The 25,873-nt window shown below is 33.1% G+C and overlaps 1 protein-coding gene across 1 annotated transcript in view; it reads right to left on the reverse strand.

The window, feature by feature from the left end:
* The window catches only part of LOC120415723 (zinc finger homeobox protein 4-like), a 53,273-nt gene that overhangs the window by 22,810 nt on the left and 4,590 nt on the right, over positions 1-25,873 (reverse strand). The gene's annotated exons all lie outside the window — the stretch shown is intronic.

Raw genomic sequence — 25,873 nt, forward strand, 5'->3', positions numbered from 1 at the left:
CCGTTTGGAAATGTTTGGAATGTGCACAACTTTGAGCAGTTTTATGCTAGAGTTCCCAGCTCATACAATGTTTTTAAATTGCAATTTTGGACAGTTTAAGGTTGTTCAGGTTGATCTAAATTTTCAATCCAACGTCCATTAGTGGCGTTGGTGGAGTTGGACCTAATGGTACAATTGGTTGCATTTCCAACTTCTTCATCCAGTCACTGTAGAAGCCCCTATTCCTAGCACGCTCACGTTCCCGGAATTAGTTTGACTGCCATGTTTTCGTGTTCTGGTGCAGCTTCCGCTTTTTCCGCTCTACCCCCCATTTACCTTTCCCTTCCGTGTATATGCTCCATATAATTGTTTTTCAAGCATCGTCGAATGAATTGCTGATTATAATTCGCAGTATTTTCTCCCCTCTGATGCTGCTGTTGTTGTGATGGTGTTATATGGCTCGGCAAGCATTTGAACGAGATTCTCTCTCGACTGGTGGCGTTTCTCGTTAGGCTGCGTCGGCAATGAGTACCGCCTCTGATGTTCATGGAAAAAGGTTATATTGTTACCAATTGAAACATCAAAGGATTTTCTGCCAAGAACGGATAGTGATCAGCATACACTCACACACTCACATCCGCACACACACACACATCTGCAGAGAGATGTGCGTGTGCCTCTCAGGAACATCACTCACTTAGCTTTGAAGTGAGTCGGTTCCAGAAAACGGCAGAAATAAACCCATTTCCGTACAATTTCTTCCTTTCTTTAGGGGGTGCGGTGTGGTGTGGTGAAGTGTTCGAAAGAACAAGGTTGAAGGTTAGCGGGTCGGCATCGTGCCGTGCCAAGCGGAGCAAGATTGTACTGACACCCATCCAGGACTGAGAAAGCACGAGCAGGGAGATGCTTATCACTTTGCGTGAGGTACTGACGATGAGACCTCTCGCCGGTGTCGGTTGAGGAACAAGGTTCCAGGAGATACTGAGCACGACAAGTTTCTGTGCCGCAGGGTGGACACTCGATTGCCAAAGGTGGATTTCAGTTTTTTGCTTTTCAAATACGTTTTTGAATACTGGCACAAGCTTCAATCTATTAAATTGAAAACAGTAAGCATTTGCCGTAAACTAAAAACTAAAAACTAAAAACTAAAAACTAAAAACTAAAAACTAAAAACTAAAAACTAAAAACTAAAAACTAAAAACTAAAAACTAAAAACTAAAAACTAAAAACTAAAAACTAAAAACTAAAAACTAAAAACTAAAAACTAAAAACTAAAAACTAAAAACTAAAAACTAAAAACTAAAAACTAAAAACTAAAAACTAAAAACTAAAAACTAAAAACTAAAAACAAAAAACTAAAAACTAAAAACTAAAAACTAAAAACTAAAAACTAAAAACTAAAAACTAAAAACTAAAAACTAAAAACTAAAAACTAAAAACTAAAAACTAAAAACTAAAAACTAAAAACTAAAAACTAAAAACTAAAAACTAAAAACTAAAAACTAAAAACTAAAAACTAAAAACTAAAATCTAAAAACTAAAAACTAAAAACTAAAAACTAAAAACTAAAAACTAAAAACTAAAAACTAAAAACTAAAAACTAAAAACTAAAAACTAAAAACTAAAAACTAAAAACTTAAAACTTAAAACTAAAAACTAGAAGCTAAAAACTAAAAACTAAAAACTAAAAACTAAAAACTTAAAACTTAAAACTAAAAACTAGAAACTAAAAACTAAAAACTAAAAACTAAAAACTAAAAACTAAAAACTAAAAACTAAAAACTAAAAACTAAAAACTAAAAACTAAAAACTAAAAACTAAAAACTAAAAACTAAAAACTAAAAACTAAAAACTAAAAACTAAAAACTAAAAACTAAAAACTAAAAACTAAAAACTAAAAACTAAAAACTAAAAACTAAAAACTAAAAACTAAAAACTAAAAACTAAAAACTAAAAACTAAAAACTAAAAACTAAAAACTAAAAACAAAAAACTAAAAACTAAAAACTAAAAACTAAAAACTAAAAACTAAAAACTACAAACTAAAAACTAAAAACTAAAAACTACAAACTAAAAACTAAAAACTAAAAACTAAAAACTAAAAACTAAAAACTAAAAACTAAAAACTAAAAACTAAAAACTAAAAACTAAAAACTAAAAACTAAAAACTAAAAACTAAAAACTAAAAACTAAAAACTAAAAACTAAAAACTAAAAACTAAAAACTAAAAACTAAAAACTAAAAACTAAAAACTAAAAACTAAAAACTAAAAACTAAAAACTAAAAACTAAAAACTAAAAACTAAAAACTAAAAACTAAAAACTAAAAACTAAAAACTAAAAACTAAAAACTAAAAACTAAAAACTAAAAACTAAAAACTAAAAACTAAAAACTAAAAACTAAAAACTAAAAACTAAAAACTAAAAACTAAAAACTAAAAACTAAAAACTAAAAACTAAAAACTAAAAACTAAAAACTAAAAACTAAAAACTAAAAACTTAAAACTTAAAACTAAAAACTAAAAACTAAAAACTAAAAACTAAAAACTAAAAACTAAAAACTAAAAACTAAAAACTAAAAACTAAAAACTAAAAACTAAAAACTTAAAACTTAAAACTAAAAACTAGAAGCTAAAAACTAAAAACTAAAAACTAAAAACTAAAAACTTAAAACTTAAAACTAAAAACTAGAAACTAAAAACTAAAAACTAAAAACTAAAAACTAAAAACTAAAAACTAAAAACTAAAAACTAAAAACTAAAAACTAAAAACTAAAAACTAAAAACTAAAAACTAAAAACTAAAAACTAAAAACTAAAAACTAAAAACTAAAAACTAAAAACTAAAAACTAAAAACTAAAAACTAAAAACTAAAAACTAAAAACTAAAAACTAAAAACTAAAAACTAAAAACTAAAAACTAAAAACTAAAAACTAAAAACTAAAAACTAAAAACTAAAAAATAAAAACTAAAAACTAAAAACTAAAAAATAAAAACTAAAAACTAAAAACTAAAAACTAAAACTAAAAACTAAAAACTAAAAACTAAAAACTAAAAACTAAAAACTAAAAACTAAAAACTAAAAACTAAAAACTAAAAACTAAAAACTAAAAACTAAAAACTAAAAACTAAAAACTAAAAACTAAAAACTAAAAACTAAAAACTAAAAACTAAAAAACTAAAAACTAAAAACTAAAAACTAAAAACTAAAAACTAAAAACTAAAAACTAAAAACTAAAAACTAAAAACTAAAAACTAAAAACTAAAAACTAAAAACTAAAAAACTAAAAACTAAAAACTAAAAACTAAAAACTAAAAACTAAAAACTAAAAACTAAAAACTAAAAACTAAAAACTAAAAACTAAAAACTAAAAACTAAAAACTAAAAACTAAAAACTAAAAACTAAAAACTAAAAACTAAAAACTAAAAACTAAAAACTAAAAACTAAAAACTAAAAACTAAAAACTAAAAACTAAAAACTAAAAACTAAAAAACTAAAAACTAAAAACTAAAAACTAAAAACTAAAAACTAAAAACTAAAAACTAAAAACTAAAAAACTAAAAACTAAAAACTAAAAACTAAAAACTAAAAACTAAAAACTAAAAACTAAAAACTAAAAACTAAAAACTAAAAACTAAAAACTAAAAACTAAAAACTAAAAACTAAAAACTAAAAACTAAAAACTAAAAACTAAAAACTAAAAACTAAAAACTAAAAACTAAAAACTAAAACTAAAAACTAAAAACTAAAAACTAAAAACTAAAAACTAAAAACTAAAAACTAAAAACTAAAAACTAAAAACTAAAAACTAAAAACTAAAAAACTAAAAACTAAAAACTAAAAACTAAAACTAAAAACTAAAAACTAAAAACTAAAAACTAAAAACTAAAAACTAAAAACTAAAAACTAAAAACTAAAAACTAAAAACTAAAAACTAAAAACTAAAAACTAAAAACTAAAAACTAAAAACTAAAAACTAAAAACTAAAAACTAAAAACTAAAAACTAAAAACTAAAAACTAAAAACTAAAAACTAAAAACTAAAAACTAAAAACTAAAAACTAAAAACTAAAAACTAAAAACTAAAAACTAAAAACTAAAAACTAAAAACTAAAAACTAAAAACTAAAAACTAAAAACTAAAAACTAAAAACTAAAAACTAAAAAACTAAAAACTAAAAACTAAAAACTAAAAACTAAAAACTAAAAACTAAAAACTAAAAACTAAAAACTAAAAACTAAAAACTAAAAACTAAAAACTAAAAACTAAAAACTAAAAACAAAAAACTAAAAACTAAAAACTAAAAACTTAAAAACTAAAAACTAAAAACTAAAAACTAAAAACAAAAGAGGCATTCTAGGCAAACTTGCACAGCAGTTGATAATTTTGGGTTGTTTTTGTCCGTAATAACGAATCCCAGGTCCTTTTTTCGATATCTCGTGACGGAGGGGCAGTACGACCCCTTTCATTTCGGGATTTTTTTTAAGATAAGTCTTTTTTAATGATAAGTAGCTCGCAACCGTGAAAACATATAAATTTGAGTTCAAAGGATCTATTTTGTAGAATTGGATGCCCGATGTGATGACGTATTTAAAATTCCGAAAAGAAACTTTTGTTTTTCTTTAAACGAGTTAATAGTAGTTTATGCAACAAGTTGCAAAAAGAGGATTTTTTCAGCACGAGTCGTACATTTATCCAACGAGTTCCATACAACATTTTTTGCAATTCCAAAAAACACACATTGAGTGAAATTTAATGTCAAATTTTCATGTATTTTGTCAATAAATCGTTTAAATAAAAAAAATGTTGAAAAGTGTTACTTTTCGAAACAAGTGCTAAAAAATTCAACTTTTCAGCACCCATTTGAGTGCTGAAAAGTAGAACTTTTCAGCATTTATTTTGAAAAGTGTTTCTATTCGATTCTGTTATTTTTGGTAAAGAAAAGTAGGCTATTTCGTCGTTCAAGAATGACAGGAAAAGTAAGTAGTTCCACGACGGAATTGCAAAAAACAAGTTTTAGAATCGCTACCATTTCATGTGAACAAAAAATCTTGAGACATTTCATTTTATGAGAAATTTTAATTTCTGTTTGAATTTGCAATAAACCTAAAAAGGTAATATTTTTATTTAGAACAAAATTATTATATTTAAATAGCGTTTTATTTCCTTGGTACATTGAAGGGCTACTTTTTAGAATGCAACAATGATCTACAAAGTTGTTGAACAGGCAATTTTTTTATGGATGAGTGGGTTGAATTTTCACGAGTTATCTGAACTTCACGATTTTTTTGAAGATGTGAAGACTTTGATCACTGTTGAATAAAAAAGGAAGGAGTCTTACCGTCACGAGATATTGAAAAAATGGACTTAGGATTTTTGGGTTTTACATAAATTATTTGAAAATTTTGATAAAAATTACAAATTTATTTATTTTGCCTGTCCCCCTCGACTTTAAACAAAGACTTTTAATAAAATTTGTAATAGCCTTACGTTTAAAAAATTTAAGCAATAAAAAAAAACCCATTAATTTCAAAACTTCAACCGAGTAACCACCCCGACCTGTGCAGCATCAGAAGATGCTTTTGGGTGGTTTGGCCTAATGCGAAAACAATATTCCTCGACGAATGATTAATGGTGCACTCGAGTGAGTCATGATAGTCCGGGGGTCGCACACACAGACACACACACTCACTCACTCACGCCTGTCTTCACACGTCGTTTTTCTCGTTGCGTCAGAGTGTCGTCTGGGGCCGGAATCTCTCGTTTCTTGTGCATGATGTGGTGATTTGGGAGAACTGCTGATACTGCAGCACTACGGTGTCATACCAAAATGAGCTCATTTCATCGGCATCGTGACAGACATGGCACTACGCAATTTAAATTGGTGTTTTTTTTTCTAATTAGATGATTTTTTTGGTACAAATTTAAAATCAAGTAAGAAAAGCAAACTCGCAAAGTTTATAAAAGAGTTCGAACTAAAGCTCTGTAGTACTGATTGAGTCGCTGATTGGCCGATGGACTCGCAATCCAAAGGTCTTCAGTTCGAATCCTGGAGTGGAAGGTTCCTTAGATTAAAAAGAGGTTTGAGTGCTATTCAAGGCTTTTGACTCTTTGGTTCGAGCAGAAAAAAATCAATAGAGACCACAAAAGACCTGTAGATCATGAAAGAGGATGGCTTGTTTTTTGTTATGTTAAAACATTCGCAGCGTTTTTTCTGTAACATTTTCTCAATTGAATTGAAAACTTACTCTTTTCATTAGCCTCAAGTGCCGAGCAAACAATCAATGCAATGTACCGACTCAAGTGCACAGCTATTTGCTCGACAAAAGCCACCTGAAAAGCGCATAACTTTTTCTTTCTCGTCAGAATCGGTACAGCTGCTTTTGCGATGCATGAGCTACCGACAATATCCCGTATTCGTTCAACTTGTTATACATGAAGGATAAATGAAGTTGATTGTGTGTACATATGCACTTTCCAACTGAACTCGTACTTACATACGCACGGGTCGTTGCCTCAACTCCATTCTGCAACTTTCTTTTTGCAAAAGCCATCAGCAACGAGCTGTAACGTGGTGAATCCTCCTGAAGGTGCACCAGCACACAAAGGGCGTCCCAAAATGGATACCTTCTTGCATGTTATCCTGAAGTTGGTTTAAAAATATTACATGAAATACACTTACAGTCAAAGTTACATCCAAACAATAAATAGATCGACGTGAAATTCCCATGACTCTGGGAATAATTATAATAGAATTATTAAAATTAATCTTTGACAAGCGTCCAATTCCAATATGTCCTCCTCCTTCACAAAACCAATCGAGCAATACAAAGTCCACCTCCGGGGAACATAATTAAATCAAAACAATCGATGTCCTCATCAGCATGGCCCCATACTGCTGGTTCAGCGTTCCAGCTCCTGCCAATGACAACGAGCTCTTCATTGATCGGCTCGAACAGTCGAGAGTTAATGCGCTGTAGTGCCTTCGATTCGCTGATTAATTGTAAGCTTTTACATGTCGGTCGTCCCACGCTGCCTGTGCGGGCATAGTATCATCGTTCAGCGGCGAATTTCACAGTCGATGACAGGCGGGACCCTGCAGTGATTACCCTGGCGCGCTAATCCAAGGATGAGCTGTTTAAACACTGCCTGTGTAATGAAATTTGCCACTTTTGGAGTGTGCCATGCGCAACCCATTCGCACACACTGTAACACAATGTTGAGCTTTTTTAAGCCCCTGTTGAAGAGCTAAAAAATTTGAGTATCAATTCGATGGAGGTGTCTGGTATTAAAACTTGTGATAGATAAAAAAAAACTATCATTTGATAATTCCTGCTCCAAAATATCAGAGATAACAATGATCTATTTCTATGTCTAATGATTCCTAGCAAGGGTATTCTCCTTGAAACTTTTCTGTTCATCAACCACACGTGCTATCATCGCTGATTCTTTAGTTTTCTCTGAAAATCATCTTTTAAAATTATGAGTTTAATATATTTTTGCTAGACAGTGTAATCCATCGATAATAATTAATTTCAAAACTTTACTATACCTTCTGTCTCACTTGCAAATAACGTCATCCGGCGTAATTGCTCCCACGGTCGATACAAATCGAAACAACTGAAAAGTGCACATCTCAATCCGATTATCCGCTCAATACATCATTTATGCATTCCTGTCAGCGAACTTCGTCGAACTTCCAAGCACAACCGGATCTCATTTCCAAAATGGCCGGGCCAGCCATCATTATGCAGTTCATTGTCGTGGAAAATTGTGCACCGGCGGTGATGGCGAAGAAGTTGATTCCGGCGGCGGGGCTGTGCCGAAAAATCCATTTGCACTTGGCAAGAGTGAAAAGTGCAAATGAATGCACGATTAACTTCAATCATCGGGACATTTAGGGCGGAATTGCACACGACGCGAGCGAGGTTGATGATGATGGAGAGATGGTATCGGATAGAGTGTCGGTGCTAAGTGAAGTGGAAGAAACGCGAGATGATGGGTTTGCCCAATTGTGACCTAATTGTGCGCTGAATGATTTGGGGTTTCCGATTGTAAATTGTTGGGTCCCGTTGGTACTCTCAGAGCGATTCTCTGCGACTTCTAAAAATGATTATCATTGCATTTTTCAATCTGGATGAAACTTTGTGTGACTGTTTCTTTGGAACGGATTTTCTGATCGACTCGGTGTCTTCGGCAAAGTTCTAGGTATTGCTCAGGACATTTCAGAAAAAAAATAGTTTGACATTTTGCATGAAAAATTGGATGTACAAAGATACCATTTTGAAACAATGTAATTTTATGATAATTTTTAGATTTCCAAATTGTTTAAAAAATATTGAGAGAATCTCAAAATTTCCTTCAAATTTTCATCGAAAAAAAAACTTGAAAGGAAGGGCTCAACAACCAAAACATCTCCAAAAACTTAACTTGCGCAGTAAAAAAAAAGGATGTGGGTAATTCTCCGCCAACTCACACAGCTTTTGCCCCGACCCCTTTTCAATTTGCGTGAAACTTTGCCTCAAGGGGTAACTTTTGTTCCTGATCACGAATTCGTGGTCCGTATTCTAATATATCGTGACGGAGGGGCGGTACGACTCCTTTCATTTTTGAACATGCGAAAAAAGAATTGTTTTTCAATAGTTTGCAGCCTGAAACGGTGATGAGATAGAAATTTGGTGTCAAAGGGACTTTTATGTAAAATTAGACGCCCGATTTTATGGCGTACTCAGAATTCCGAAAAAACGTATTTTTCATCGAAAAAACACTAAATTTTTTTTTAAAATTCTCACATTTTCCGTTACTCGACTGTAAAATTTTTTGGAACATGTCATTTTATGGGAAATTCAATGTGCTTTTCAAATCTTTAATGACCCAGAAGGGTCATTTTTTCATTTAGAACAAAATTTTTCATTTTAAAATTTCGTATTTTTCTAACTTTGCAGGGTTATTTTTTAGAGTGTAACAATGTTCTACAAAGTTGAAGAGCAGACAATTACAAAAAAATTGATATATAGACATAAGGGGTTTACTTACAAACATCACGAGTTATCGCGATTTTACGAAAAAAAAGTTTTGAAAAAGTTACTTTTTGCGTTTCTCTTTGTTTCGTCGTGCGTGTCTGTCGCGGGTGACCATGAACGGCCATGATCGATGACGACCAACTTTTTCAAAACTTTTTTTCGTAAAATCACGATAACTCGTGATGTTTAAAAGCAAACCCCTTATGTCTTTATATCAAAGTTAGAAGCAAAGTTAGAAAAAACACGAAATTTTAAAATGAAAAATTTTGTTCTAAATGAAAAAATGACCCTTCTGGGTCAATGTATATTCGAAAACTACATAAAATTTCCCATAAAATGACATAATCTAAATTTTTTTACAGTCGAGTAACGGAAAATGGGAGAATTTTTAAAACTTTTTTAGTGTTTTTTTCGATGAAAAATACGTTTTTTTCGGAATTCTGAGTACGCCATCAAATCGGGCGTCTAATTTTACATAAAAGTTCCTTTGACACCAAATTTCTATCTCATCACCGTTTCAGGCTGCAAATTATTGAAATACTCCTCTTTTTTCGCATGTTCAAAAATAAAAGGGGTCGTACCGCCCGTCCGTCACGAGATATCAAAAAACGGACCTCGGATCAGGGACAAAAGTTATCCTTTAGGACAAAGTTTCACGCAAATCGAAGAGGGGTCGGGGCAACTGCTGTGTGAGTTGGCGGAGAATTACCCTTTTTCATTTTCCAGAAGCGTTGGTTTTGTTCGCAAAAAAAAAATTGTTTTAAATTTCAAGTGAAAATATATTTAATCCAACTCGATGGTTTGACACCCCTTCGACACGGAGTTCACACACACTACCAAACGTTTGTTTTGCTGTGTGTAAGCGCCGTGTAAAAAGTGACAGCTTGTCACATTTTTTTGGTTAAGTTTAAGTAAAAAGTAAGAGCAATCAGGTTTTTTTCTGGAACTTTTGTACCCGACCCTCTCCGATTTCAATGAAACTTTTTAGACATGTTATCTTAGGCCTTTGTAAGCCATTTTTGTATATGTAGCCACTGTACTTGAAAATAACATTTGAGAAGGGCGTAAGTTATTTAAATATTTTTTGTATTTTCAATTTAAAAATAACTGAATCGTGTCAAATAGTGGTTAATGACAAACTTGTAGGAAATTGGACGGGCTTTCTGAAAAAAAAAATACACTGAAAGAAAAATACACGCCACTTTTATGAGATTTTTGGATTATGTAGTTTAAACGTCACCTTCAAGATGTCACATTTTTTTTCGTTCAAAATTTTTAAAGAAATAGCCTAAAATGTTAAAAAAAGACTCACGAAAAATGCAAGATGGAGCAACTCACCTGAAAAATACAAAAATCATTTACTGAAACTGTTATCTAAACGTCAAAATTTTCAAAATCCGAATGCGGGAATCGATTCTTCAGACAATTTTACATGAAAGTTTTCGTATTGACCATTGTCCTAAGTCGAATCCTTGTGAAGTTACAGCGGTTTAAAAAAAAATGTTAAAAAAATAATTTCCCATATGTTTGTCTTTGACCACTTTTCAAAATAACTCATTTTTGAAGTTTTAAGCTAATTTACTGTCCAAGTTACTACCAACTTTTGGACTTAGGACAATGGTCAATATGGATACTTTTATCTAAAATTGTCTGAAAAATCGATTCCCGTATTCGGTTTTTGAAAATTTTGACGTTTAGAGCACAAAGAAACAGTTTCAGTAAATGATTTATTTTTTTATTTTTTTTAGGTGAATTGCTCCATCCTGAATTTTTCATTAGTCTTTTTGTAACATCTTAGGCCATTTTCACAAAAAAAATCGTACCAACCAAAATCTAGAGCTCGCATTCAAATTTGACTTTAAATCTAAAAAATAAAATAATCTGATAAAAGTGGCTTGCTTTTTTCTTTCAGTGTATTTTTTTCAGAAAGCCCGTCAAATTTCCTACAAGTTTTTCTTTGACCACTTTTTGATACGATGCTACGGCTTTGAGATACAGCAATACTTAAATTCCAAATTACATAAATATTTAAAACACTTACGCCATTTTCAAATGTCATTATCGAGTGAAGCTGGCCTTGTATACACAAAAATGGCGAAGGATAACATGTCTACTAAGAATCTTTGAAATCGGAGAGGTTCGAGAAAAAAATACCACAGCTATTTTTATACTGAATTTTCACAAAAATTGCCCTTGTGACTTTCACCAGTGCTAAGAGACAAAAACGTGAAATAAAACTTGTATTAGACTTATTTATAGTTAATAATTTTGAAAAAGTGATACCAACAACATCTCTAAATCTGACGAAAACACCCAATATCATAACACTCTGTGGAGCTGAACCTTACCCGATCCACGCCTATAACCTAGGACGACCTCATTACAATATCCGTGCGAAACATCATCATAAAAAGACCACTTCAGCTGCCAGCACGGTTCAGTCCCACCCTCCTCAAAACCTGATATCACCCCCAACCTCCTCCACCCTCCAGCTGATGGCCCCGGTATGTTTTTGTTGATGTAATAGAAACGTCGAAATTGCGAAACATAAATCAAAATGTTTATCAATTTTTTGTTGTTGCTGTTACTGCTTCTCTGTTTCTTTCCCCGCGAGGCTAATCGGGTCCACGATGCCACGAACCAGTCAGTCAGTCAGTGAGGGAAGTACTTCAAGTACCGTCAATGTACTCATTGCTGGAAGTTATTCGGTAACTGGGTGAGTGGTGTGGGGAGGTAGGGGTTACGTCCAGGGTTGTATTCTGATCAAGCAGGAATGAAACCTCCCGTCGACGAAGTTTCTGGGAAGATCTCGTGAAGTACGGTGACCCTCAAATGAGTCGCGCTGGTTCTTCAACAGAAAAAAAAGAAACGTATAAGAACGGGAAAACGAGCGAAAGTAAGTAAAATCCAATTTAATGAATAATGTATAAATCGTGCTGACTGGAAGCGATTTCCGCTGTTTTTGCCTCCTATTCGACAGTCAGTCGTCCATCCGGGTTGGCCTACTTTTTTTTCGTTATCTGGGAGCACTGCTGGATTAGGGATGTTTGGAAAATTAGAACGATTTGTTCATAATGTGTTCCAAGTACAATAGTTTTATAATATTTTGACAACAATTCGCTAACATGTTATTAGAAAATGGTAGGATATTTCAAGGATATTTTTAGTTATTCATCAATTTCATAAAAAAAGTTCTAACATGCCATCCTGCACCATCCCCACTCCTCGGGACGGAAAGGACTTCCGCTGGCTCTGCGTGGATATATGATTTCAAATCAAATAAAATGTAATAAGGGATACCCCACTGGCATAATTTCGCATTGCGAAGCCATGCTGGGGTTGTTCCGTTCTAGTGGGGGCAGGGGAGGTTGCTTTATCAAGTGGTACTGGTTCCAACCATAGGAAAAGCTCGCTAGCACGCACACGCACACACGAACAAAGCTAATACTGTGGATCTCCGGTTGGTGGACTTGGCATTCTTGGTGCGTTTCAACACTAAGCCCACTTGTGAAAGCCCTTTTTCCATCCCCCCCCCCAACTCCTCGTGGCATGTTTTGGCCCCTGCAGGGACGGTCAAATAGACAGACAGACAAGCAGAGTGGAGAGCTATTGTGCGGTGAGTTTGGCCCATATCCGTAGGTTTCCTGTCGGAAAAGGGGATATTGGGGAAAGCTTGATTTTTTAAATTTATTTCTGTGTTTTTGCATTCAAGTTTATTGTTGTTAAATCAAACATTTTTCTTATTATAGCTATAATTGACTATCTTGCCAAACGAAATCAGGTATTTTCATATCTCTTCCAAAAAATTGTGATATTCCAATATTTAGGGAAACTATATTCCCTTTTTAAAAATACAAAGAGCAATAAGTAAATGTTCTAAATTAGTTTTGGGAAATAATAAATGTTTTGGTCAATTTAGGGCCTTGCTTATAACATATTGTTTTGTTAATTTCATGAGAAAAATGTTTTCAGTTATTTTTTGTAGTTTTTTAAACACTCTACAATTTACTCTACAATCTGTAGTTTTATACTCTAACACACTACTCTATTTTCGTAATTTTGCTAAATTTGCGATTTATTTTTCTCTTTAAAAGTAGGAAAAAAAGTTTTAAGTTTAATTGATTTTTTCCTAATTTAAAACTCTTTCTTCTCGACTTTTTGCCATTTCAAGATCTCCAATATCTCCTACATAATGCATTCAATGTCCTGGTTTTTTTTCACCCCCGGTCCTCCAACGTTCCGAGCCGGCCGGAGAAGAGTGCTTTTACGCTCCTGGAGAGAGGCATTTCCGCCACAGAGAAAACTAATAAAAAATATTAAAACGAGTGGAAAATTCTTGCGATACATTACGTCCATCCCCCCACTGTGTGCAGAAGAATAGTAGCTGGCAGCAGAAAGGAGGTTATTTTTTTGTGATGGTATTTTTTATTTCACCACAGTCCTTGGTGTTTTTTTTATATTGCGTTATTCAAGTGACGAGAGAACGCACAAACCTAAATCCTGGCCGGGGCATAAAAAAAACAAGCTTGTCTAGATTGGGAAGGACATGTGACCATTACAGCGAGATATGACTTATGGACTAAATTTAACAAAATATTGTTTTTGTGCATATTGTGAAACTCTTTGTACATAATTTTTTAATTTTTTCAAATCAAGTTTTCTATATTTAAAAAAAACATGTTTTTTTTTCAAAATTAATGATTCGTTAAATTTTTCCACCACCAATTTTTCAGTATAGTAAGAAGATAACATTCAAAGATTTTTAAGTTAAAAAAACATTTTAAGGTAATATAACAATATAAAAATTTGACAATTTGAAAATTTCACAATTTGACAATTTGACAATTTGACAATTTGACAATTTGACAATTTGACAATTTGACAATTTGACAATTTGACAATTTGACAATTTGACAATTTGACAATTTGACAATTTGACAATTTGACAATTTGACAATTTGACAATTTGACAATTTGAAAATTTGACAATTTGACAATTTGACAATTTGACAATTTGACAATTTGACAATTTGACAATTTGACAATTTGACAATTTGACAATTTGACAATTTGACAATTTGACAATTTGACAATTTGACAATTTGACAGTTTGACAATTTGACAAATTGACAATTTGACAATTTGACAATTTGACAATTTGACAATTTGACAGTTTGACAATTTGACAAATTGACAATTTGACAATTTGACAATTTGACAATTTGACAATTTGACAATTTGACAATTTGACAATTTGACAGTTGAAATTTACAGTGCTATGCAATTTAATAACATACTATTGAAACTATTCCACCACTGGCTCATAAAATCACAACCGTGTGTGCTCAACTATTTTCGCTCCTTTGTCTCGAGCGGATTTCTACCCGCGTTTGCTTCACTGATTAAAATTAATTGATCCGCCTTTTATCCGGTATGACTAGTAGTTTGCTATCGCCCACAATCTGACCAATCCCCAGGATGCACCGGGGCATTTTTCTTTCTTTCTCTCGGATATCAAACAGCCACCGCCGGAGAGATAGCACGGGAATCACGGAATAACCTCGATCCTCTCCCACGTTCCGCCAGGGCACTGGATTCAATGAATCGTGCTAATACCTGACCGATGAAAGCGTGCACGTACGCCATACTTTATAAACACGCTACGTGAGCAGGTGGATCTGCCCCCTTCCCTTCTCTCCCAGCATTTTTCCAATATTTTCCCGGCAAGTGTTTTAATTCCACGTGTGTGTGCTGTTGCAGTTGCCCCGTGCATGTGTGTGTGTGGGTGGCTCGCTGTGTCGGATCTTTCAGAGCGTTATGAAAAATAAACTTTATTAATTTTCCGGTGCTGGCCGTTGCCTAGTGCACACTCTTGCTACTGAAGCCCGCTTTGGACGTGGTCTACGATGCAGGTCAAAACGCTGCATGGATTCGGGATGAAAATCTGAAGCAACAAAAAAAAGGCTTCCCTGTGTGCACATGCCCGAGCAAGTTTTGCAGTTTGGGGAAGTGATGGTTTGAAACATTTAAACACTAAGCTTTTGATAAGGTTGATAAAGAAAATTTGTTTATAACAATCTAGAAATGCGGGAAAAATTCCACACATTTTCAAAACAATAAAAGTTTTAAATGCATCAATGTTGATGCTTCTTAAAATCTTTTTTCTTTGTTTAAGACTAACTCGTAGTTGTATGTACACAATTATTAAATGATCAAATTAAAATAGAACAACGTTTTTCGATGCCTTTTGGGTCGTTAAACAACACTTTTCGCATTGTATTTCAGCTTTATACGGAAACCTGTACGTAAAACCTCACGTTTTACAATTTTAATTTTGAAATTTTAGATTTTACTCAAATTTCAAAACTTATGCAATTGCGTTAAAATGGGGAAAATTCACTTTCTTGAAAAACGTAAAGTTTGGACATAATCAATCGGTCACATTTTTCGAGGAGTTTTTCAGGGGCCACTATTAATCAGTTATTTACTTTTAGTCTTCAACTTTCAAAATTCCACATCTCGTAAACTTGAAATAAATCATCATAAATTTTGTTTTCATTTTGCACTTTTTTTAATTATGATTTGTATATCATGGCAAAATATTTTATTTTATAGGTTAAGATAGTAGAGCAATTCTCTACGAAATCGGTAATTTCAGGCATTTTTATTTTTTGTATTATTATTTTTGGCTCAAACTTTGTGGGGGCCTTCCCTATGACCAAAGAAGCTATTTTGTGTCATTGGTTCACCCATACAAGTCTCTGTACAATTTTGGCAACTGTCCATACAAAAATGGTACATAAATATTTAAACAGCTGTAACTTTTGAGTGAATTTTGTGATTAATTTGAGTCTTCGGCAAAGTTGTAGGTTTTGTTGAGATATATTGAGAAAAAAATTGGTACACGGAAAAATATGACGAATTTTCAAATAACATTTTTTCGCAAAAACTCAATTTCCCGAAATACGTATTTTTGATTTTCGAGATTTTTTAATGTTTTAAGGGACAAAAACCTGCAACTTTTGAGCTATAGAGAAGTATGGTCAAAAAATCTGCCACCATGCTATGAATTTTTGAAAAAATAGTGATTTTTGGAAAAAAAATCGGAATTTCACACAAACAAAATTGTCCTCAATTATTTTTGTAAAATTGAATTTGCAATCGAAAACAACTTCACAATTTTTTGATAAAGGGTTCCGTTTTCAAGATAAAGCCGATTTTCAATGTTAAAACATGAAACATTCGTGGAATTTTCCGATCTTTTCGAAAATAATATTTTGATTTGTTTAATCATGACTAACATTTCAAAAGGGCGTAATATTGAATGTTTCGGCAAATAAAATTTCCGTGTACCTTTAATTTCTCAAAAGCCCTTAACAATACCTACAACTTTGCCCAAGACACCAAATTGATCAGAAAATTCAATCAAAAGTTACAGCTGTTCAAATATTTACGTACCATTTTTGTTTGCACAGCTGCCAAAATTGTATGGATACTTGTATGGGTGAACCAATGACACAAAATAGCTTCTTTGGTCATAGGGAAGGCCCCCACAAAGTTTGAGCCAAACCAAAAATACAAATAAAATCTATTTCAGATTTTGGTAGAGAGGTGCTCAGTAATTTAAACAAAAATAAAAAAAGAATAATCATAAGGGACAACTATGCATGTACATTAGGGTGGTTAAGGGTCGCTTTTTATCGTTGAAGTTTATATGGGAAAAATCGCTAAAATGTATGGGAAAGAACATCGCTTCGTGATTTTGGCTGCAGTTGACCCAAAATTGCCCAAGTGTGAGATACTTCTAGGAAATTAAATTTCCTATAACTTTGCCCAAGGGCTCAATAAGATCCTAGTTGATTCTGATGAGTTATTAGCAATGCCATGAAAAAAAAATCGGCTTATATACTTGAAAGTATATAAGGGGTATATAGGAAGTATAAACGAAAACTATTTTTACTACTTAAATCGCCATAAATCAGGATCAACTCGGATGGTTTTGTTTGCTTCGGCAAAGTTGTAGTGAATTGAATTTCCTACAAGATTCTCACACTTGGGCAATTTTGAGCGAGACCCGCGGCACCTAGTAGAAAAAATACTGAATCGATGTTTTCCCCATACATTTTTGCGATTTTCCCCATATAAACATCAACGATAAAAAGCAACCGTTAAACCGTAACCAATTTGGCTCAAAATTGGAACAGATACTTATTTTTGCCTAAGTGTACACTGCTATTGAAACAACAACAAGTTGTATGATCCGTGAGCCCAAGGCCAACCATTAATATACACAGTTGGTTAGGCAGTGTGGTCATAGATGTCACCATGTCGGGATATGAAATATCACACTCTCTCCACACATAAACACTTGCACAATATTTTCACAACTACATGGCCACACAATACACAAACACACATGCAATCACTCAGGGGCCGGGGCTTCCGGTTTCCATAGATGTAATTCCTGTCCGAGACCAAACTATCCCCCAATCGGTCAGCTCCGGTCATTGCTTGCTGGCTGGTCACGGAATGAAAATAAATTTATTTGATTTGATTTATATAAATTTTACGTGTAAAACTGACACTTTAATTTTTGTTTTTTTGCCTTCCTCACTGAGGTAAGGCTATAATCCTGCTCTAAACATGAACTTTTTATTAATAACTCAAAGACCCACCTTCATGTATACATATCGACTCAGAATCGAAAACTGAGCAAATGTCTGTGTGTGTGTATGTGTGTGTGTATGTGTGTGTGTATGTATGTATGTGACCAAAATTCTCACTGAGTTTGCTCAGCACTGGCTGAACCGATTTTGATCAAACCGGTTGCATTCGACTTGGTTCATGGTCCCATACATCGCTATTGAATTGTTTGAAGTTTCGATAACTAGTTCAAAAATTATGTATAAAAATGTGTTTTCACATATATCCGGATCTCATTTATATGCATGTAAACGATGTCCGGATCCATCATCCGACCCATCGTTGGTTAGGTAATCAAAAGACCTTTCCAACGAGTCCACAACATTGAAGATCTGGCAACCCTGTCTCGAGTTATGACCACTTAAGTGATATTTATATACATTTTTGAAGCCGGATCTCAATTAAATGTATGTAAACGATGTTCGGATCCATCATCCAACCAATCGTTGGTTAGATAATCAAGAGACCTTTCCAATGAGTCCACAACATTGAAGATCTGTCAACCCTGTCTCGAGTTATGACCACTTAAGTAATATTTATGTACTTTTTTGAAGCCGGATCTCACTTAAATGTATGTAAACGATGCCCGGATCCATCATCCAATTCATCGTTGGTTAGGTAATCGAAAGACCTTTCCAACGAGTCCACAACATTGAAGATCTGGCAACCTTGTCTCGAGTTATGATCATTTAAGTGATATTTATATACATTTTTGAAGCCGGATCTCAATTAAATGTATGTAAACGATGTCCGGATCCATCATCCGACACATCGTTGGTTAGGTAATCGAAAGACCTTTCCAAAGAGTCCACAACATTGAAGATCTGGCATCCCTGTCTCGAGTTATGACCACTTAAGTGATATTTATGTACTTTTTTGAAGGCGGATCTCACTTAAATGTATGTAAACGATGCCCGGATCCATCATCCAATTCATCGTTGGTTAGGTAATCGAGAGACCTTTCCAATTGCTGCAAAATGGCAGAATTTGCTCCCCAGTTCAAACGGGAATTAGAAAATGACGAAAATTGTCACCGGCGAAAAGTGTTTATTTGTGTTGAGCGGTGGCATCACCTACGTGGAACATCCGACGGATTCCGGAACCCGGAAGCGTGCGTGTATAAATTTCGCCGCTGCTCGCACACCCACCCACACTGATCCTATTGTTGGCACACAAATTTTGAACAAACCATTAAACCACGACGGACGGACGGACGTACAATCTATGCATAATTAACTGTGACAGATATATTCATTATCGTCGCAGGGGACACACGCGGAAGTACGACATGCCTCGGGGGATCAATCCACACCTGGCGAGGGCGGATTTCAAACTAGTGGGTGAGTACGGGGTAATGAACAGAAACATCGCTTAGTGATTTCAGTTGTTTGTCAGAGAGAGAGAGTGCTGTCCGATCCCTGGAAAGTTTTGATGAGTTAATTGTGAAGCTAAGTAGGTAGCTGATGACAACAGTTGGGATTGAAGGGGAGTTAGCCACATGTTTAGTAATTTAGTCTTCTTAAAATTATTATTTTTTCATTCTTGTTAATACATTTTTGCGTGGTAAGATACATGAAAAATCGCACCTCAACAAGAAATCATCTGATTTTTTGTTTTTTTTTTCTTAATTTATTTTTATGTGGTCCTTTTAGGTGCTGTGACCAGGTTGGGACCGAGGATCAGTAAAACAATATATAATAAGAGCAACTTTTACGAAATCGGCCGATTTCGACCATTTTAATTTTTTGTATTTTTTTATTTGACTTAAATTTTGTGGGGGCCTTCCCTATGACCAAATAAGCTATTTTGCGTCATTGGTTCACCCATACAAGTCTCCATACAATTTTGGCTGCTGTCCATACAAAAATGGTATGTAAATATTCAAACAGCTGTAACTTTTGACTGAATTTTCTGATCAATTTGGTGTCTTCGGCACAGTTGTAGGTATTGTTGAGGACTTTTGAGAAAAAATAGGTGCACGGAAAAAAAACAATGATTTTTTTAACAACTTTTTTTTTCACTAAAACTCAATTTCCCAAAATGCGTATTTTTTATTTTCGAGATTGTTTGATATGTTTTAGGGGATAAAAATCCGCAACTTTTGAGCCATAGAGAAACATGGTCATAAAATCTGCCGCCGAGTTATGAATTTTTGAAAAAAAACAGTGATTTTGGAAAAAATGGAAGTTTCATGCAAAAACAAGTTTGACATTATTTTTTAATGCAAAATTGAATTTGCAATCGAAAAGTAGGTACTTTACAGATTTTTTGATAAAAGGCTCCGTTTTCAAAATATAGCCACCGAAAGTTTGATTTTAGCGAAATATTTGCAGTTTTTCAATTTTTAAAAATAGTGACCATGAGTGACCATTTCTAAAATTTTTTTTTTTGAGAAGTTCAAAAAATTGGCTATTAAATTGTCTAAGAGACATTGAAGATTGGACCTCGGGTTGCTGAGATAGTTGCACTTTAAGAAAAAAAAACATGAAAATTGAAGTTTTCTCAATCTCACCAAAATAACCCACCATTTGCTAATCTCAGCAACTAATGGTCCGATTATCAATGTAAATACATGAAACATTCGTAAAATTTTCCGATCTTTTCGAAAAAAATATTTTGAAATTTTTTAATTCAAGAATAACATTTTAAAAGGGCCAAACATTGAATATTACAACCATTTAAAATGCTAGTCTTGATTTAAAAAAATTCAAAATATTTTTTTCGAAAAAGATCGGAAAATTCCACGAATTTTTCATACATTAACATTGAAAATCGGATCATTATTTGCTGAGATATGGTCATTAGAAAATGGTGGGTTGTTTTGGTGAGATTAGGAAAACTTCAATTTTCGTGTTTCTTTTTCTTAAAAAGGCAACCCGAGGTCCAATCTTCAATGTCTCTTAGACAATTTTATAGAAAATTTTCTGAACTTTTCAAAAATAATATTTTTTGAAATGGTCACTTATGGTCACTATTTTTAAAAATTGAAAAACTGCAAATATTTCGCTAAAATCAAACTTTCGGTGACTATATTTTGAAAACGGAGCCTTTTATCAAAAAATCTGTAAAGTACTTTTCGATTACAAATTCAATTTTGCATTAAAAAATAATGTCAATCTTGTTTTTGCATGAAACTTCCATTTTTTTCCAAAAATCACTATTTTTTCAAAAAATCTTAACTCGGCGGCAGATTTTTTGACCATGTTTCTCTATGGCTCAAAAGTTGCGGATTTTTATCCCTTAAAACATATCAAAAAATCTCAAAAATCTAAAAATACGTATTTTGGGAAATTGAGTTTTAGTAAACAAAAAGTTGATTAAAAAATCTGCAATTTTTTTTCCGTGCACCTATTTTTATCTCAAAAGTCCTCAACAATACCTACAACTTTGCCGAAGACACCATGTTCGGGGATACAACCCTGGATCACCGCGAGCTATTGTGCCAGTCCATCGAGCGACGAGCTCTGGACCGCGATTGCGTGGTTGCTGCAGCGGGAACGAGATGGCCAGCGTCATCGATAGTCATCGACGGACCAGCAGCAGCAGATCGGGGGAGCGAGTTGATGTCGCCGATTCTCAGAGAGGATCGACGAGGATGAGCTTTGCATGACCCGTATCAACATGACCCAATTATTATATAAGCTAAGAAATTACGTAACTAAAACTCTCAGTCATTCCTGGTCACCAGATGAAAAAGGGTCAAGCTAGGCCCTCGCACAAATTTTAACGTGTGGTTCAATAAGAACATAGTTTGTTAGGTGTTAGAAAAATAAATGTAGTTTGTCGAAATATAAGTGGTTTCCTGTCTAAAAGTGTTGTACGTGATTTTATTTGTTCAAACCGTTCGCTAACCCGGAACCTGGCCCGGTTGGAACCCGGGTAATCTGCCTTGACCCGTTGGAAGTCCCTCACCGAATTGTCCATCATCGGTGCTCACCCGTTCCCGTCAACCAGTGGTCGATGTGGAGTGCTGGCTGGACCGTTGCCAACACCCCCACATTATGGTCCTTCGAACCGGATATTCCGGGAACCTAGGACACTGAATAGGACGAGTTTGGCGGCATCTGGACTCGGCATTGGATTGCACGGCTGGCTGCTATTCATCGGCCGCCATCGAGCCGCGGAAACAATTAGCAGAAGCATCTATTATCTTCACGGAGCTCTACAACGTCTCACCTTTGAGATAGCAGAAGTTATCTTGCAAGTACTAAAGAAGTTATCTTGCAAGTACTAAAAATCAAAAAACATCGCTGCAAGATAACTTTTTTGCACAGAAGTTATCTTGCAGCGATGTTTTTTCTGAAATCATCGAATCTGTAAGATAACTTTCTGCAAGATAACTTCAGCTCAAAAATGCGAGATAACTTTCTGCAAGATAACTTCAGTTCGGATTCTGCAAGGTAACTTCAGCTCGATTTTTGCAAAATAACTTTCTTCAAGGTAATTCCAGCTCATTTTTTTGCAAGGCAATTTTTTGCAAAATAACTTCAGTTGGTTTCATGGAACTAGGCTGCAAGATAACTTCAGTTGGTTTCATAGAACCAGACTGCTAGGCAATTTAGAATTTATTCAGAATAATTGTAGGAATATTTTTAAGAATAAATTAAATAAAATAAATTCCCTTCTAAATTTTTTACTCGCAAGATAACTTCAGTTGGTTTCATGGAATTAGGCTGCAAGATAACTTCAGTTGGTTTCATAGAACCAGACTGCTAGGCAATTTAGAATTTATTCAGAATAATTGTAGGAATATTTTTAAGAATAAATAAAATAAAATAAATTCCCTTCTAAATTTTTTACTCGCAAGATAACTTCAGTTGGTTTCATGGAATTAGGCTGCAAGATAACTTCAGTTGGTTTCATAGAATCAGACTGCTAGGCAATTTAGAATTTATTTAGAATAATTGTAGGAATATTTTTAAGAATAAATTAAATAAAATAAATTCCCTTCTAAATTTTTTACTCGCAAGATAACTTCAGTTGGTTTCATGGAATTAGGCTGCAAGATAACTTCAGTTGGTTTCATAGAATCAGACTGCTAGGCAATTTAGAATTTATTTAGAATAATTGTTGGAATACTTTTAAGAATAAATAAAATAAAATAAATTCTCTTCTAAAATTTTAACTCGCAAGATAACTTCAGTTGGTTTCATGGCATTAGGCTGCAAGATAACTTCAGTTGGTTTCATAGAACCAGACTGCTAGGTAATTTCGAATTTATTCAGAATAATTGTTGGAATATTTTTAAGAATAAATTAAATAAAATAAATTCCCTTCTAAAATTTTAACTCGCAAGATAACTTCAGTTGGTTTCATGGCATTAGGCTGCAAGATAACTTCAGTTGGTTTCATAGAACCAGACTGCTAGGTAATTTCGAATTTATTCAGAATAATTGTAGGAATATTTTTAAGAATAAATAAAATAAAATAAATTCCCTTCTAAATTTTTTACTCGCAAGATAACTTCAGTTGGTTTCATGGCATTAGGCTGCAAGATAACTTCAGTTGGTTTCATAGAACCAGACTGCTAGGTAATTTCGAATTTATTCAGAATAATTGTTGGAATATTTTTAAGAATAAATTAAATAAAATAAATTCCCTTCTAAAATTTTAACTCGCAAGATAACTTCAGTTGGTTTCATGGCATTAGGCTGCAAGATAACTTCAGTTGGTTTCATAGAACCAGACTGCTAGGTAATTTCGAATTTATTCAGAATAATTGTTGGAATATTTTTAAGAATAAATAAAATAAAATAAATTCCCTTCTAAAATTTTTACTCGCAAGATAACTTCAGTTGGTTTCATGGAATTAGGCTGCAAGATAACTTCAGTTGGTTCCATAGAACCAGACTGGTAGGTAATTTCGAATTTATTCAGAATAATTGTTGGAATATTTTTAAGAATAAATAAAATAAAATAAATTCCCTTCTAAATTTTTTACTCGCAAGATAACTTCAGTTGGTTTCATGGAATAAGGCTGCAAGATAACTTCAGTTGGTTTCATAGAACCAGACTGCTAGGTAATTTCGAATTTATTCAGAATAATTGTTGGAATATTTTTAAGAATAAATTAAATAAAATAAATTCCCTTCTAAAATTTTTACTCGCAAGATAACTTCAGTTGGTTTCATGGAATTAGGCTGCAAGATAACTTCAGTTGGTTTCATAGAACCAGACTGCTAGGTAATTTCGAATTTATTCAGAATAATTGTTGGAATATTTTTAAGAATAAATTAAATAAAATAAATTCCCTTCTAAAACTTTTACTCGCAAGATAACTTCAGTTGGTTTCATGGAATAAGGCTGCAAGATAACTTCAGTTGGTTTCATTGAATCAGACTGCTAGGTAATTTCGAATTTATTCAGAATAATTGTTGGAATATTTTTAAGAATAAATAAAATAAAATAAATTCTCTTCTAAATTTTTTACTCGCAAGATAACTTCAGTTGGTTTCATGGAATTAGGCTGCAAGATAACTTCAGTTGGTTTCATAGAATCAGACTGCTAGGCAATTTAGAATTTATTCAGAATAGTTGTAGGGATATTTTTAAGAATAAATAAAATAAAATAAATTCCCTTCTAAATTTTTTACTCGCAAGATAACTTCAGTTGGTTTCATGGAATTAGGCTGCAAGATAACTTCAGTTGGTTTCATAGAATCAGACTGCTAGGCAATTTCGAATTTATTCAGAATAATTGTAGGAATATTTTTAAGAATAAATAAAATAAAATAAATTCCCTTCTAAATTTTTTACTCGCAAGATAACTTCAGTTGGTTTCATGGAATTAGGCTGCAAGATAACTTCAGTTGGTTTCATAGAATCAGACTGCTAGGCAATTTAGAATTTATTCAGAATAGTTGTAGGAATATTTTTAAGAATAAATAAAATAAAATAAATTCCCTTCTAAATTTTTTACTCGCAAGATAACTTCAGTTGGTTTCATGGAATTAGGCTGCAAGATAACTTCAGTTGGTTTCATAGAATCAGACTGCTAGGCAATTTCGAATTTATTCAGAATAATTGTTGGAATATTTTTAAGAATAAATAAAATAAAATAAATTCCTTTCTTAAAATTTTTACTCGCAAGATAACTTCAGCTTTCAGTTTTCTCTTGTAAATTGTAGTGTAAACTTTGACCATTCGATGATTTCTAAATATAGAACATTTTAGTACATCTGTTTCATTACACTGAAAAAATCTAACTCGTCGGTTTAATAAAACTGCTTAATCGATGAATCAATATTGACGTTTATTCTACTTAACCTTACAGTGAGTCGAATAATTGTTAGTACATTACGGTTCGGAAAAAAATCATTAAATAAAAAAGCTCATAATTTTTCAATGAGATCAAACATTATTACTCGGGGCATTGCTATCTTTTGCTTTCAATTAATGAACTGAATCGTGTTGGGTTGTATAAACAACTTGTTTGATAATAAGATAGTATAGTTTATTTTACATGCTTCCTTGCAGGAGTGTACAGACATTTATATGACACACTGTATGCTCTGGTGGAAACCTACTTTACCGAATGGTCAAACTTTCTGTTGCCGTTAAGCTTATAATGATTTTAAATAAATTCTTAGCTCTATCCCAACCGAAGTAGGTATGATTCAACAAAAATAAAATAATATTTCTTACCAGCGTCACAATTTTTTTAAAGACAGTTTTTTTAATCATTTGTGCATTTTTGCCTTTTTGCCGTCCTATTTTTTTCATAACATTATTTTGTATGTAGCCATCCTATTGAGTGGCTTATACCGGATAATGACCTTCATTCGATTAACGAACCATAGTGGCCGATACAGTAGAAATGCATTCGTATAGGTCTGATAGCCGAGCGGGCTAAGGCGCGAATCCGCTCTACAAGTGCTTGGTGTGAATTCTGACGGGTACTTTTTTTTGTTGTATGAAGAAAAACTGTAAATGCAGTGGATATTTTTGGCTGAGATTGAGACATTGATTGTTTTATTTTAAGCTGATTATTTTTAAGGAGTTTACCTCAAGGCTACACGGATAGAAATCCTGTCCGGGAAATCGACAACATTGTCGACCAGTCGTCCGGTAACATTTGCAACAAAATCGAGAACAATGTTGTCGATTTTGAGTCGTCACGGTTGGTGACGCCTGGCAAAACAAAAAGCACGCAGCCATCCAGAACGGGTTA

Source organism: Culex pipiens, chromosome 2 (assembly GCF_016801865.2).
Source record: "Culex pipiens pallens isolate TS chromosome 2, TS_CPP_V2, whole genome shotgun sequence".
In the NCBI taxonomy this organism is placed as follows: domain Eukaryota; kingdom Metazoa; phylum Arthropoda; class Insecta; order Diptera; family Culicidae; genus Culex; species Culex pipiens.